The sequence below is a fragment of the Pteropus vampyrus genome, unplaced genomic scaffold, assembly GCF_000151845.1.
Source record: "Pteropus vampyrus isolate Shadow unplaced genomic scaffold, Pvam_2.0 Scaffold261, whole genome shotgun sequence".
Taxonomy (NCBI): Eukaryota; Metazoa; Chordata; class Mammalia; order Chiroptera; family Pteropodidae; genus Pteropus; species Pteropus vampyrus.
In genome coordinates this window covers 251,102-265,910 of record NW_011889042.1, presented here as the reverse complement: position 1 = coordinate 265,910, position 14,809 = coordinate 251,102, and the positions used below count along the sequence as shown (strand labels likewise).

The 14,809-nt window shown below is 37.3% G+C and overlaps 1 long non-coding RNA gene across 1 annotated transcript; it reads right to left on the bottom strand.

Moving 5' to 3' along the window:
• Positions 1-395: 395 nt before the first annotated feature.
• On the bottom strand, positions 396-13,595 carry LOC111729400. The gene is made up of 3 exons (XR_002776225.1): positions 13,564-13,595; positions 2,604-2,610; positions 396-441 (listed from the first exon to the last, which is right to left on the bottom strand). It is a non-coding gene; the product is annotated as an uncharacterized LOC111729400 (long non-coding RNA).
• Positions 13,596-14,809: the final 1,214 nt, after the last annotated feature.

The window sequence follows — 14,809 nt, the reverse complement described above, 5'->3', positions numbered from 1 at the left end:
TCAGTCATAAAAAAAGAAATCTTGCCATTTGTGACAACATGAGTAAACTTTAAGAGCATTATGCTATGTGAAATAAATCAGAGAAAGAAAAATACTGTATGATGATCCTACTTATATGTGGAATCTAAAAAAGGAGAAAAAAAAAAAAGCAACCAAGCTCATAGATACAAAGAAGAGATTGGTGGCTGCCAGAGTTGGGGGATGGAGGAACAAATGGGTGAACAGAGTCAAAAGGTACAGATTTCCAGTTTTAAAATATGTAAGTCATAAATTGTACAGCATGGTGACTATAGTTAATAACACTGTATTGCATGTGTATTTGGAAGTTGCTAAGAGAATAGATCTTAAAAGTTCTCATCTCAAGAAAAAATATTCTGTAACTATGGTATGTTAACTATTGTGGTGATCATTGTGCAATATATACAAATATCAAATCATTACCTGTACACTTGAAACTAATATAATGTTGTAAGTCAATTATACTTCCATAAAAAATAACTAATAAATAAATCCACAAAGGAAAAATATAAAAATACAAGAAGAAGCAATAAGATTTTTTCACCTATTAGATTGGCAAAAACCTTTTAAGTTTGATAATATGTAGGGCTGGGAAAGGTGTGGAGACAAGTAGTCTCATTTTAGTGGGAATATAATTTGATATTTCTATTTCAGCCTATACCAACTGAAATTTGAACTACGTATCTCCTTTGACCTAGAAATTCCACTGCTAGAAATTTACTATATACTATAACCTTTGCAGCAACTTTGATTATAATAGTAAATGAGTTTTTGAAAAATTAGAAGAAAATATAGGACAGAATATACTAAAAAACCTCTTGAACTTTCCTTCCTTATATTTCCAGTGGTTTTATGCTTTAAATGTCCTTTTTATTTCTGAGATCAGTTAAACAGGACTAAATATCATGTTTTCTTCTAACATTTTTATGATTAAAATGCATTTTTACATTCAAGTTTATCTGGAATTAATCTGGCATGAAGTGAATTTGAATTTCTTTCAAATATGTATGTTTCCCAATGTCTTTTGTGAAATGATTCATTTTTTATCTGTTAGAAACACCCCTATTATTGGATAGTAAGTTTTTATATACCCTTGGATCTATTTCAGGGTTAATTATTCTTATCCACTGATTTGTTGATTTAAGAGTCACATCTTGCTTTTAATTATCAAGTTAGAAATCTTCAAACATACACTAAAAGAATTAGTTTTGGAAGCTAAATAAGAATCTAATTAATTTGCCATTGTTTCTTCCCATAGTTAGAAAATATCAGTAACTTCTACTAAATAGTAGTCCATTGTACATCTACTAGAACCACCCTGTGTATTTAGAACTTTGCGATTATGTGTCTCAAGAGGTTAAATTCTGTAACTCAGATTTTACAACTCAGTATTTAAACAAAATAATCACTCTAATCTGGCTACCACTGTCACATTCATTGTGTTCGAAATGTAAATTGCTAGAAGACACAAAATTAGAATCACTGCTGCCAGAGTCCCAAAGGTGTCAAACTTCCATGTGTTCTTAATTAGCCATGGAAATTCAATCTGTCATGTTTTCTGCAGATAACTGGTTTCAAAGTCATTAATGTGGGAAGAATATTTATACCTTTTCTCTTCAGATACTTATACACTTAGCTTAGTCTTTTATTTTTCTAAAGAGATCTGGCCTACTCCTGAATTTATTACTTTTCCTTAAAGAAAAGTTTGATTTTTCTCATTTTCTGAAAAGTTAAACAATAGTTATTTGCTTAAATAATTGGAAAAAATCTCTTTGTTTTTGTTTTCCTTTAAGTAATTGCTGTGTGCTTTAGTTTTCCTCGGCATTACTGTTTTCTTTGCTTGTGTTGAGCAAGATTATAATCCCCAAATAGTGTGCTCTTCAAAATTAGAGATAAAATCAAAATAGACCACTTTTAAGAGAGAAACTAATAAAATTTAAACATTGCATTTATTTTTAGGTGCTAACAAGATACTTTTGGTTTCTCAGCTAAGGTAGGAAAAGATTATTTTAGAACACTTACTGCTTCCTCTGCGCTGAGCTGTACGGCATAACATAATTGTTTTGTTTTGTTTTGTTTTTTTAATTTTCTGCCTCCCTCCAGTCTGTGGGACTTGAGTGAAATTCAAAACTGACTTTTAAAGGTGAACTATTAAATCGCCTATTTAAAGAGGGAAAGCTTGTATTTTTAAATGAATAACGGCCACGTAGCAAGAATGCTTAATAACTATTAAGTTTGCTTTTGACTTAATCCTTTGATATTTTTCCTAGGATATTCTCTTCATCAAAAAAATCCTGAGTTTTTTCCCCCAGCATGTGCTTTAACAGAAAAATCTATTTCACTGTCTAGCTGTTTAACTTAGTGCAAGGTACTTAGTATCTACCTCTTAAGTTGTTGTAAAAAAAAAAAAAAAACAGTGCATGAAAATGTCTAGGATAATGCCTGCCTACAATAAGCACTTATTAAGTTAGCTCTTATCATTATTTTTATTAAGCTTGTCGACTAAATTTTTCAGCAGTTTTATTTTTCATCTTACTCTCTTTACCTTCTGGCCTCTGCCCTCTTTACCATCCTGAACCATCTACTTCTTACCTCCTAATTACCAAATTCAGTTCTAATTCTCCTGCTCATTGATTTCTCTGCTTAATTTATACTTTCATCACACATATACATATATACCTTAAACATTTTATTTTAACTTACATTAACATGTATTCATTTGCCATTCTTTCGCTGTAGGGTCAAGACATTTACTTTGAATATGAGTCCACTGTTTGGAGTTGAGCATTCTTCCTTTTTCCATAAACCACATCAACAATGCGTCATCTATGACTTTCTTTAAAGTGGAACAAGAACTTAAAAACATACACTAAGTGCCCTTAAAGCAGAACAGAATCTTTCTTCATTTTAAGACTTGCCCAACCCAGCAGCAATCTTTTACAGTAGTCGTACCCATACCTAATTCACAGCAGGTCTTTTTTATTTTTTAATCATTTGCCTTCATCAGATTTTTCTAAAGCATTCAATCTAATTTTCAAAGAGAGAACTTATTTTTCTTCCCCTCATATTTTATTGTTATGCAACATTTAATTAGATATGTAATTAAACAAGAACTGGAACAAACCAGTTTATGAACCAGCATTGACTCAACATGTGAGAGCAGCAGTGTGTGGATGTATCAGAGAATTGAAGTCTGGCCCCGAAGGTTTAGCGTGCTTTGGGCATCAGTGTCTGATCAATTAGATAAATCATTTAAGTGGTGAATGGTGGAAAGAGTTTCTATTGTGTAATTATTCTTGGAAGGGCTTTAATGAAAAATGAGGTGAAGTGAAAGAATTCATACAAAATGATTACATTTATAATGGGAATATAGCTTAATCTGCCTACTTACGTACAACTAAAATGAAATAATCTATGTTCCGATACTCTAGTAGACATTTTGTTTTTTCCTCTCCAGTATCCATTTGCCCTTCTTTTGCTAAACTGATACAATGATTTTCTTCTGAGGAATCACTCCCTCCCCATTGTCAAGCTATATCACTTGTGTAGCATTGGTCCCAAACCCAGCCCTAGAGAGGGCCCAGACTGGGTTATGCCAATGAACGTATTCCATCTTTATAGCCTTAGTGATGGGTTTATTAATGAACTCATAGCCTGATCAGAAGCCAATGAGATATGAGGAGACATCTGCAAGGGCTTGTGGGAGATAAAAGCTTCTCCCTAATAACAGAGCTACTGGAAGAGAACTCGCCTCAGGGCTTCATGTCTACTAATGTGAAGCTGGGACTGCTGCAGCCATTTTGCTACCAGGAAGTGGACCAGCTTTAAAATCAAGCTAACCCTCAGAGGAAGAAGATCCGGGAGATAGGTCCTAGTGACATTCTTTGACATTTGAATTAAGTCATTATCATCCCTGGAAACTACGAAGTCTTTTCAGTTTCCCTTTCTAATTAAACCAGTTTGCCTTGGATTTTTCTTCCAACTTAAAGAACCTGCACTGCCAAAAATAGGAATCTCTTGTTCCTCCTCAATAGGGAACTGGGAATAGCCTGTCTTGAAGGTCATTTGTCTAGGGTGGTCTGTAGTTTATCCAGGTTCTGAATGGGGCTTCTAGAGAAGATTTAAGTGATCCTGAGGGTGCAGAGAAGTAGCAGAATTGAAAAACCATAATTACTATGAAACAAGATAATCTGCCAAGAGGAGTATAGTAATTTGCTAAACATGAATTCTATAGTGGTGATAAAGGTGGATCTGTCATAATGTCTGCAATAGAAACGTGGGCATTATTTGAGTGTCCATTTGAAATTATAGGCATGTTCATCCATCTCAGTTATTGGTGGGCAGTGGACTTAGAGATTCTTAAAGAATCTCTAGGATTCTGTCAGGTATAGGGTTGTAAGAAACATACTAGAGACACATGATGCCGACACAACAGGAAACTTATTGCGGGGCAAGTCCCCTAAGCTCTCATTATCCCATGGAGTCCCCCAAGCTCTCATTATCCTGAAGAGAGGCAAGCTTGGGTCAGGTGCAGCTGGACATTCTACAACTAGTGCTCCAGAAAAACTCCTGGCCCCAAGCTGCTCTATGTATTCACAGGGAAATGGGAAAGAATGGGGAACGATAATCAACTAGAGTTTTCTAGTTTGAAGAATGGCCATGAATACAAGAGGGACATTCTGTGGTATGGTTATTTAAAGCAGTTCAAAAACCAGTTTCTGGTATCTGATAGTAATGTCTTATCCTTTCCTGCTCAACCAGCTCAGTCCTGCTGAGCCAGCTGTTTGCTAGGCTACTGAAGGTTAAATAAAGGGTTTGTTTCCTCTCTTTCTAAATCTGGGATTTGAACTGAAGGCAATTGTTAGAAGGGAATGAGCTATTCATGGAGGCAGATACATTGAAAATTGATTGGTATAGTGGGAATTGGGTCAGGAAATAAAATGTGCCACTATGAGGACTTTGTCAGATCAATAAAAGGGCTCATCTCTGAGATAAAATCCCTGGTATTCTAGAAATGTTTGGTTATCAATCTTTTCATTGTTTGGGAACCAGAGCTTCCCAGGTCAGTCCTTGAGCTAGGCACAGGTATCTCAAGTGTGGTCTAAGGCATCTGTGTCTTGTGGAAGTGCCTCAGAACAATTCTGCCTATATTCTATTAGCCAGATCTTACTCACATAGCCACATCTAACTTATAGATGATTGGGAAATGAATACCTTTCTCTGAATGGGCCATGGGACCAGATGAAAACTCTACGGCAATCTATACCAAACCCCTTAAGACAGCATAAGTAAAAAAGAATTTGTTATACAAATACTGTATAGGGGTATCTCACAGAACCAGAGGACAGGCCTGAAGGGGACCTTGAATAGGGATTTATCAAGAACGAAGGCAATTGTTCTCTTTATCTTTCTAAGAGCATGAAGCTCCTGATTATGCCTTTCTTAGTAGACCAGCCCTTTGCTTACTCATCAGCACACATTGACTCGGCAAATATTTACTGAACACTTACCACAGTTTAGAACTGTTCCAGTCACTGGGGATAGAGAATGGAATCAAACAGACAAAAACATATATCCCCAAAACATTCATCTAAGCCCCTCAAGTCTATATGTCTCTTCAATTTCAAGGACCCATAATTTTCAGATTTCCTATTTCTATTTCAAGGACCCATAACTTTCAGATTTCCTGTTTCTATTTCTCAGTTCTAATTCTTCCACAGGATTAAGTGAAGGTCTTAAAACTCCAAAGAAAATTGGTTTCAGTTTAGAGCTGTTCAGCTTCCTGACTTAGTATCAGCAGAGGGCACCACTGAGCCTCAGGTATAGTGAAAGGAGGTTCTGGAGCTCAGCCAGACCTCTATTCTGACTCCTGTGTTCCAGGTGCCCCTCAACTGGTACACAGTTTTTTCTGAAGTTTCCGGCTGAGGCTTGGAAGCTGCGAGTTGGGGGTGGTGAGATAGCTAGCCTCCATGCAACACATGGAGAAAGAGAATAAAAGATAGTATCTGCTGGGAAACTGAAGTAGAAAACCAAACAGTGCAAACAAAATGTCTATCTGAAGGGAACAGGCTGAGAGATTTAAAAAAATCAGGTACAAGGAAATGAGACAACAGGAGGTAACAAGATGAGCAAGCAAGGTTGGAAGGTGTATTATGTAAGACTAAATCCAGAGGAAGGGCAGGCTTTAGGACTAGTTGATCCAGTGATTCAGTGATGTCATGAGACCCAACTCTTTCTTCATCCACAGTTATAGGAGAGCTGCCGGTAGCAATCAGCATTGCATGCTTCCCCCATGTGACGGGAGAGAAAAAATGGCTTTCCATAGCTCTTTCTCAAATGAAGAACTTTCCTAGAAACTTCAGCAAACCTCTCAGTGTTTATCAGCACTAGGCCATGTGGGATTATTTTCAGATCAATGGTTCTAAACCATAGGAAATTTTTCCCCTAAGGAGATATTTGGCAATATTTGGAGACATTTTTGGTTGTCACAACTGGGGGAGGGGTATGCCACTGGCATCTAATGGGTAGAGGTCAGAGGTACTACTAAACATCGTACGTGCACGAGACATCTCCCAACAACAAAGGATTATCTAGCCTAACGTGTCAAGAATGGGGAGACTGGGAAACTATTTTAGGACAAGCAGGCCCACTCCTCTGAAGCACCCGGGCTGGGTGTACGAGGGATAAATACTAGAGAAAGACTGATAATGAGTGGTCAGAGAGGTAGGGGAAAATAGAAAAATTGTCCTGTTCAAAAGCCAAAAGAGGAGAATTTTAAGAAGGCAAACATGGACAGTAGTGCCAAATGTTATCAAGAGGTCAAATGAGTTTGTGATTGAAAATCATCCATTGGATTGATCCATAAAAAGATTACTTGTTACCTTAACCCAAGAAGTTGCAGCAGAGTGGTAGGGACCAAAGTTAGGCTGATATGGATTGAGGAGTGAGTAAGAGGTGATGATAGAGACCCAGATAATCATATAGGCAAGTCATTCAAGAAGCTTGTCTGTGAATGGGAAGAGAGAGAATGGAAGGAAAAAGCTGAAGAGTGAAGGGAATAATTTATTCTTAAATAATGAAGAGAGATCATTTTTTAAAATGCAAACAGGAAAGATCCTTACCCAGAAGTTTGTCTTGGTGGACCTTTTCCCACGGTTCATATTGCTGCTCCATGTAACAGTTTTTGGTATCCAATATTTTGTTTTACCTGGCTCCTGCTTTAGGTACAGATGTATGGCTTCCTTCCTGGTTATTTTATAGGTTGAGTTGAGGGTAGCTGCCTCATAGGGTCATTTGCCTGTAAAAATAAGTAAAGTTCTCCCAGTGTTGAGATGAGCTACCTGCTATAACGAGATGTATGGTCAGGGAAAGACCTCTCCATGGGATTTTCTGTGGTCGTGACTTTCTTTTCTTTCCTAAACTCTGTTCAGTTGCCTTCAAGTGCTATTGATCTATAGCATCAAAAGAGATTTCAAGCAGTAATGGCCTCATCTATAAAAAAACAAAACAAAAACAAAAACAGCATTTTCTAGATTTTATTTTTCTGATTAGGTGGTATTAGCAGGGATCCACCAAGATTTTCTCTTAGTTTTCATGATAAAATATTATTCTCTTAGAAATGATATATATGGGTTTTAGTCTTACAATAAGTCCCAAGTGAACATTATCTAGTAGAAATTCTTCTATGATTTGGTATATATCTGCATCCCTCTTGCATCATTTCATCACTGATGTATAATTTCATCACTGGTGTTAATTCTCCTTTGATTATTTAAATCAGTTGCATGTAGATAGAATAGTAAGTGTATATTTCTTTTACTCACACTCAATTATTGTGGGATAATAAAAACTCATTAAAGACAGAACACTTTTGTCAGACTATCATCTAGGACCCCAAAAAGGCACAGCAGTAAAGTCATGAACAACACATAGACAATGTGAACTGTTAGGGGAGGGACTGAGAAGTCTGGAGAACAGGCTTATGGACTGGCTCCACTAATGCCGGGTGAAAGATCCAGAGCTAAGTAGAAAGGATTAGCACCTCATCTGAAATAGCTCATGATGCTTTTCCCATTTCCACAGGTAGCAATGATGGATAAAAAACAGAACTAGAAGAACTGATTAGGATTTGTTCCAGCCAGGGCACTTGTACAGAGAACCTGACAGTATTCAAGTTATCACCTTCTGCCATTATGAGTAAGCAGTCTTCTACTGCACAGCAGGCTAGCGGAATGAATGCTCTCAATGAAATATGTCCCAATGACCTCTGGAAATTTCATTTAAGAGAACCAAACATCTTAAAGATAACTGGGGTATTCCACATAAGAATAAATTTAAATCATACTGTGATGAAGACTCATAGTCTGACCTTGAGTTTGATGGAAGCAGGACAAACTTTAAAGACTTTGCTTCAGAGATGCAGGATACATGAGAAGAACCATGTTTAGGAATGAGCTTGCCTAGAGATCAACTTACAGAATGGCAGAGTGAGGACCATAGTGAACTAACTTTCCCACAAAAACAATGAAAATACTAGCAAAACAATGAAAATCAACCATTTTAGAACTCTGGAAATTAACCAAAGCCACAGAACAAACTCAAAATCATCTATACAAGTGAAACTACTGAAGTTTGGTTAGAAAGTGGGATCTGTGATATTTTAACTTGTGGATGAGATGCTATTCCCACCCACCCTCTCTCCCAAGCTCATTTTTCATGGAAGCCACAAAAAGCCAGCAATCTCATGGCCCAATGGAGAGGACTGACCTCTGTGGAGCTCAGTTAAAAGCAACATCCCCAGAGCACAGTCAATCTTTGTTTGATCTTGCAGTTCCTTGGAAAAGCTCTATTCTTAAGGAGTTGTGGCTATTTGATTTGACTCAGATTTCAGTTCAGCAGGAAAAAAAAGCCCTATTCCCAGGACATTTTCAAGACAATAGCCATCTGCTGGCATCACTGCAGCTGCTTAAGGTTGTCTTTTCAGTTGGAGTTAGCAAGAGAAGACAAGCTAGGAATTTAAAAGTACCTCCTCCAAAACTAGATAACCATAGGGAACTCTGAAAAGCTCCAGTATTCCAGTATTCTAAAAGACTGCAGGAATGCATGGGGCTGTGCACCAGAAGAGACATGGGAATGGAGAAGGTCCTAGTCACTAATTTCTGGCTGACTTTAAGGCTTTTGGCAGGCAGAATGTGAAAGCTTAGGCTGTCTCGAAGCTTTTTTTTTTTTTTTTTTTTAAAGAAGTCTGAAGCCATGCCTTCTTGCACATATTCCCTTTGCAAAGGATGGAAGATATAAAGATATCAATAGTAAAAGATGCCACCTGTTCCTAATGGACTTTAATTTTTCTTTGTAAATTTAGGAAATGAGTGACAGGATCAAGAACCCCATTCCCAAGAAGTGTGAGAAGAGGGGAATTACTCTTCTGGATAAATCAGAGAGGGAAATGGGGAAAGTGACATAACAGTGTGATCCTATGAGGGTATTAAAGTGACCCTGGCACTGAGGCCAAGCCATAACTCCTGAACTTGAGAATCAAATATACAGGGTAAAAGTAAAGAGCTCAGTAGTCTTTCCTTTCCCTAATCTATAGTGAAAGTCTACCTTCTGGCCAACTGGAGATATCAAGCAAAGCAGGGAGACAGTGAGCTAAGGAACGATAGAAATGAACTAAGGATCCTCTGGGATAAGGTCTGAATCATGCACTCTGTTCTCCCTTCCAGTTTTCATATTTGTCATATATTATCCCTGGAATGAAGACAATAGCCATTACTACATGCTCCTTCATGTGTCTGGGGCTCACAGAACCATTAGAGCTATCAGAATAATAATTAGGGAAAGAATTATAAAGGATGGCAATATGTCAACATGGCTTCAGCACAGTCTTAAGCTAGTCTCCTCCCTAGAAGAGATGCTCCCTTCTGGATGGTCCAGGATCTCCATTCACCTCCTCCTCATTCTGTCAAACCTCTTCCTCTTATGCCTTGTCCAAGTCTGCATTCTTTTCTCTCCACTCTTACCTGTCTCTGTTCTCTGCAGTGTTCTCTCATACTCATAACCATCGGTTTGTTCCCACATGTCCCCAGACATATTTCCCTAGATGGACCAGGTTCCAAGACCAAGCCCCTTTACAGAGAACTCAAATACTAATGATAACTATTGTGTTCATCTGAAAACTGAGAAATTGGGTGAAGGTAGTTTATTTGGAAGATGATTATAGGAGGGACTGAGGATAATGAAAAAAAGAAGGAAAAGATCACATAAGGGTTATTATCTAGGATGTTGCTGAGGGCAGCAGAGGCCTCAGTTAGCCAGGGACTCCTGAGAAACTACAAAATGGCTCTCGGAATGGTCCACAGAAGGCTGGATCATCACTTACTCCCATTTCCCTTTGAATGAGTTTGTCTAAATTGCACTTATTTGTGGGTCTAGAAGACTCCTGTGGCATTGGAGAATGTCCTGGGGCAGAATATGCAATATGCACTCTATGTACACATGGCACTGCCACATAGAACTGTCACATGAGTTCACATGGAACTTTACCCACCAAAGCTGCATCTGAAAGCAGAGATGGGTCATGAGGATATAATGTGGGAGCCCAGGTCTGCGATAGGCTCCTCTCTTGATTTTTAAAACTATCTCACCAGAAACCACTATTTTTTCCCCATATTTTATCTGTTTTTAATAGGCAGCCACCTTAAACCCTTTTTAGAAAAAGAAGGGTCAAAATTGAATAGAATAAATTATATTAATTAAAATTTTAAGGGCCTTTTTAATGCCAGGAGTCGCATCAGGTCCAGGAGGATATAAAGAGTAGAGAACACTGGCCTCAAGGTCTTCACAGCATAGAGATGAGCATGGACAGGTCAATGAGCAATAACACAGTAAAAATCCCTGCAGGGAAATGGGACTCCTGTGAGATCACGAGTATGGGAAAGGATACAAGGAAAGGTCACCATTATTGATGACGTAACTTGAAGCGGGTGTTTATTCGTGTCACTTCTTCTAGCTGAAATTCAAATATGAAATTCCTGGTTGTCAGAGAAGGAGAACTATACTTTCACTAACCCTAAGATAGAGAAACAGGAAGGAAGATAAGAACTGTAATGCGCTGCCATGTGACTCAGTAAAAGCGGAGTCACAGATAATATGAAGTTTCAAGTTCTTGTATAAGTTTCAGGTAATTTTTCTGTCTAAATCCAGAAATTGGATTTCAGTTTTACTCTGACTTTTCTCAAGAGATTTCAAGGATCTTGTCTATATGTGTTCCATGTCTGAGGTCAAGGGATGCTTCTTACCTTTGTTTAAAAATTTTTTGGAGCTTTTAGTTGCTACTCTCATGGATAGGGAGAAACAGTCATGATTTATTTATACTTTTTGCAAATAATAAGGCATCTATTGAATTCTCACATGACATATGGGATTTGGGGTTTAGTGATTTTCCTACTGGGCTTGAATATTCTATGCTGTTGGAGAGTGGACATACAAATGTCTAATTTCCCATCATTGCCTAGCACTTGAACCCTTACTCCATATACTTTCCCAAATATCTTGCTGTCCCAATAGCTAGCAACTTGGACAGCACAATAACATGCATTGGAATAACAAATATTTTCCTCTCAATAACTGTATTAAGAGAAGAGAGGAGGCATCTGAAAAATGCAAAGGGAAGGGCTTGCAGAAATGACTAACTCAGCCGGTTATACATTAACCACATCCTATAGATCTCTGAATGGCCTTCTGGAAACTCATCACACCTACAAAACAAACAATCTGTAAATAGATAGGACTAGTGGTCTGGAAATTTCTTCCCCCTTGCAGCTTCTACCCAAAACTCCCCTTCCCCATCCTGAGTCATGAGGTGCATGTAGAACCTCAGACAAAGGAATCACGTGCCCCTTGCATGGACACTGCAGAGGTATATAAACTGTAAGAAATCTAACCAAGGAGAACTCGTGCTTTTGTGCTGTTAGGCCCCACGTGCTCCACTGGCTAATAAATTCTCCATCCTCTAACAAAGTTGTCTGAGTGTCCAATTTCTTCCATCATGATGCAACAGTATCATGATTAATTTGGAGGGAAATAAAAAAGAGAAAAGGTGGTGTAGTCATCAAAGGGCATTTCGGCTGGTTTGTGTGGTAAGCGGAACCAAGTGGAGGGTTTGTTTCCCTGCTTGTCCTCTATGCTTATCCCAGTGACTTCGTTGTGACAGGTTTTTCCAATGGAAACCATACCAGTTCTGTCCACCAGGGGGCATTTTCAAACTAGACCGTACAAAATTGTGTTGCAAGATTCACTGTTGCTTAATTGGGGAATGATCCAAAGTTATAAAGTTGAGATCCAGTTTTCAAGGGGTGTGCCCCTTCTGAAGAAACCAGGCCCTTTGAGTACATTTATTAGTAGAAAACAAATACATTACATACTGTCAGAGTACAAGAGAGATTTCTGTTGCAAGTCCACAGTAAACTATAGATCCTCAAGTGACATCTGAGCTCCAGGTCTTAGTACATAATAGACTTGATCCTGATTTTTTAGAGGATAGTAGGCAGGTTTTGTTTGGTTAGGAATACCTGAGCTCCCTACTTCTCCTGTGGACATTAGGTCTAATGCTTTGATTCAAAACAAAAAATTTGCTTATTGCCTCACAGAAACCCTCATCTACCCTGAATGGACAGAAGAGTACCAACAGTGAATTTTTTACTTATCTCTAGCAAGTCAACAAGAAAATAGACGCCGAATCAACCTTATGCAGACTAAATAGGTGTGGTTTGTCTGTGGAATCCTCACGTACCAAAATTACTTACTGCCTTACCTGCTTGGCATTTTGCCATCACTCTCTTCAGGTAGCAGACTCACGCTCTAGACAGAAAGAAGGCATATGACCACACTAGGCTGGCTACTCCTAAGATCTCACCAACAGGGATTAGGCCACCAGTGGTCATGGGCATGTGCAGATTCTATTCCCCAGGAACTGCAATCGTGAATGGAAATACACAGAAATAGTTTAGAATGAAGATATCTTATGAAAATGTCCTAAAGGGAAGTTCTGTGAGGTGCCTGGGCTGTTCTAGTATTTATTCTTCCAACCTAGGGACAGCAATTATGTAAGAACAAAAAATAAAAGATACCAAAATAGGAAAGGAAGAAGTAAAACTTTCTCTATTTTCAAATGGTATGATCTTATATGTAGAATGCTCTAAACAATCCACAAAAAAACTGTTAGGATTAATAAATTATCGTAGTAAAATTGAAGGATACAAAATGAACACACAGAAATCAGTTGTTTCCACCCATTAGCTATATACGATGTGAAAAGGAAATGAAAAAAACAATTCCAAATAAGTCATGGAGATGTAATGTACAGCATGGTGACTATAGCTAATAATACTGTACTGCATATTTGAAAGTTGATAAGAGATTAAATCTTATAAGTCCCCATGATAGGAAAAAATATCTTTTATAATTATGTATGGTGACGGATGGTAACTAGATTTGTTGTGGGTATCATTTTGCAACGTATACAAATATCAAGTCATTATGTTGTACACCTGAAACTAATATAATGTTATATTTCAATTATACCTCAATAAAAAAGATTGCTTGTATATATACACTCTTAATAAATAGTAAGCTCCTTGAGGAAAAAAACAATTCCATTTACAATAGCATCAAAAAGAATAAAATACTTGGGTATAAATTTAACCAAGGAGGTGCAAGATTTGTATACCGAAACTATAAAACAAGCCTGGATGAAATTAAAGACCTAAATAAATGGAAAGACATCCGATATAAAATGTCAATACTACTCAAAGTTACCTACAAATTCAATGCAATCTCTAGCAAAATCCTGATGGGTTTTTTTCAGAGAAATGGAAAAAGGCAAAATTATTTTAACCATTCTAGGTTTTTCAATATGATCACAATTAAGAATATTTTCTAAATCGCATAAGGAATCAGTAAAAAATAACTGTTACTTCAAAATGAACTTATGGAAAACAGTATTGTAGTTCCTCAAAAAATTAAACATAGAATTGCCATATGATCCAGCAAGTCCACTTCTGGGTATTGAAAACAGGGACTCAAATAGATATTTGTGTACCCATGTACATTGCAGTATTATTCATAATAGCCAAAAATTGAAATATCCCAAGTGTTCATCCACAGAAAGAATGAATAAAAAAATGTGTGTGTGTGTGTGTGTCTGTGTGTGTACACAGGATATATATACTCCACTCAACTATAAAAAGGAATAGAGTTCTGATACATACCACAACATGGATGAACCTTGAAAACAGTATGCTAAGTAAAATAAACCAGACACGAAAGGAAAAATATTGTATGATTCCACTTATATGAAATACCCAGAGCTGTCAAATTCATAGCACAGAAAGTAGAATAGAGATTACCAGGGGCTAGGAGGATAGGAGAATGGACAGCTATTGCTTAATGAGTGTAAAGTTTTTGTTTGGGGTGATAAAAAGTTTTAGAAATAAATAGTGGTGATAACTGTACAATATTTTAAATATAATCAGTGCCACTGAATTGTATGCTTAAAAATGGTCAAAATGGAAAAAAAAGGACTACTATTTTTTCCAAGATTTGTCAGCTACTTCAACATCTAATTTATCTTTTTTCCTTTTATCATGTAGCAGTCATTTTCTATGTTTAAATCCAAAAGAATTTAACTGATACACCATCACTACTCCCCATCCTTTGCTGATTAGAAATCCTTACTGGTCATTAAATAAGCCATTATATTTATGGATTTCAGAGATCCACAATGTCCATTCAA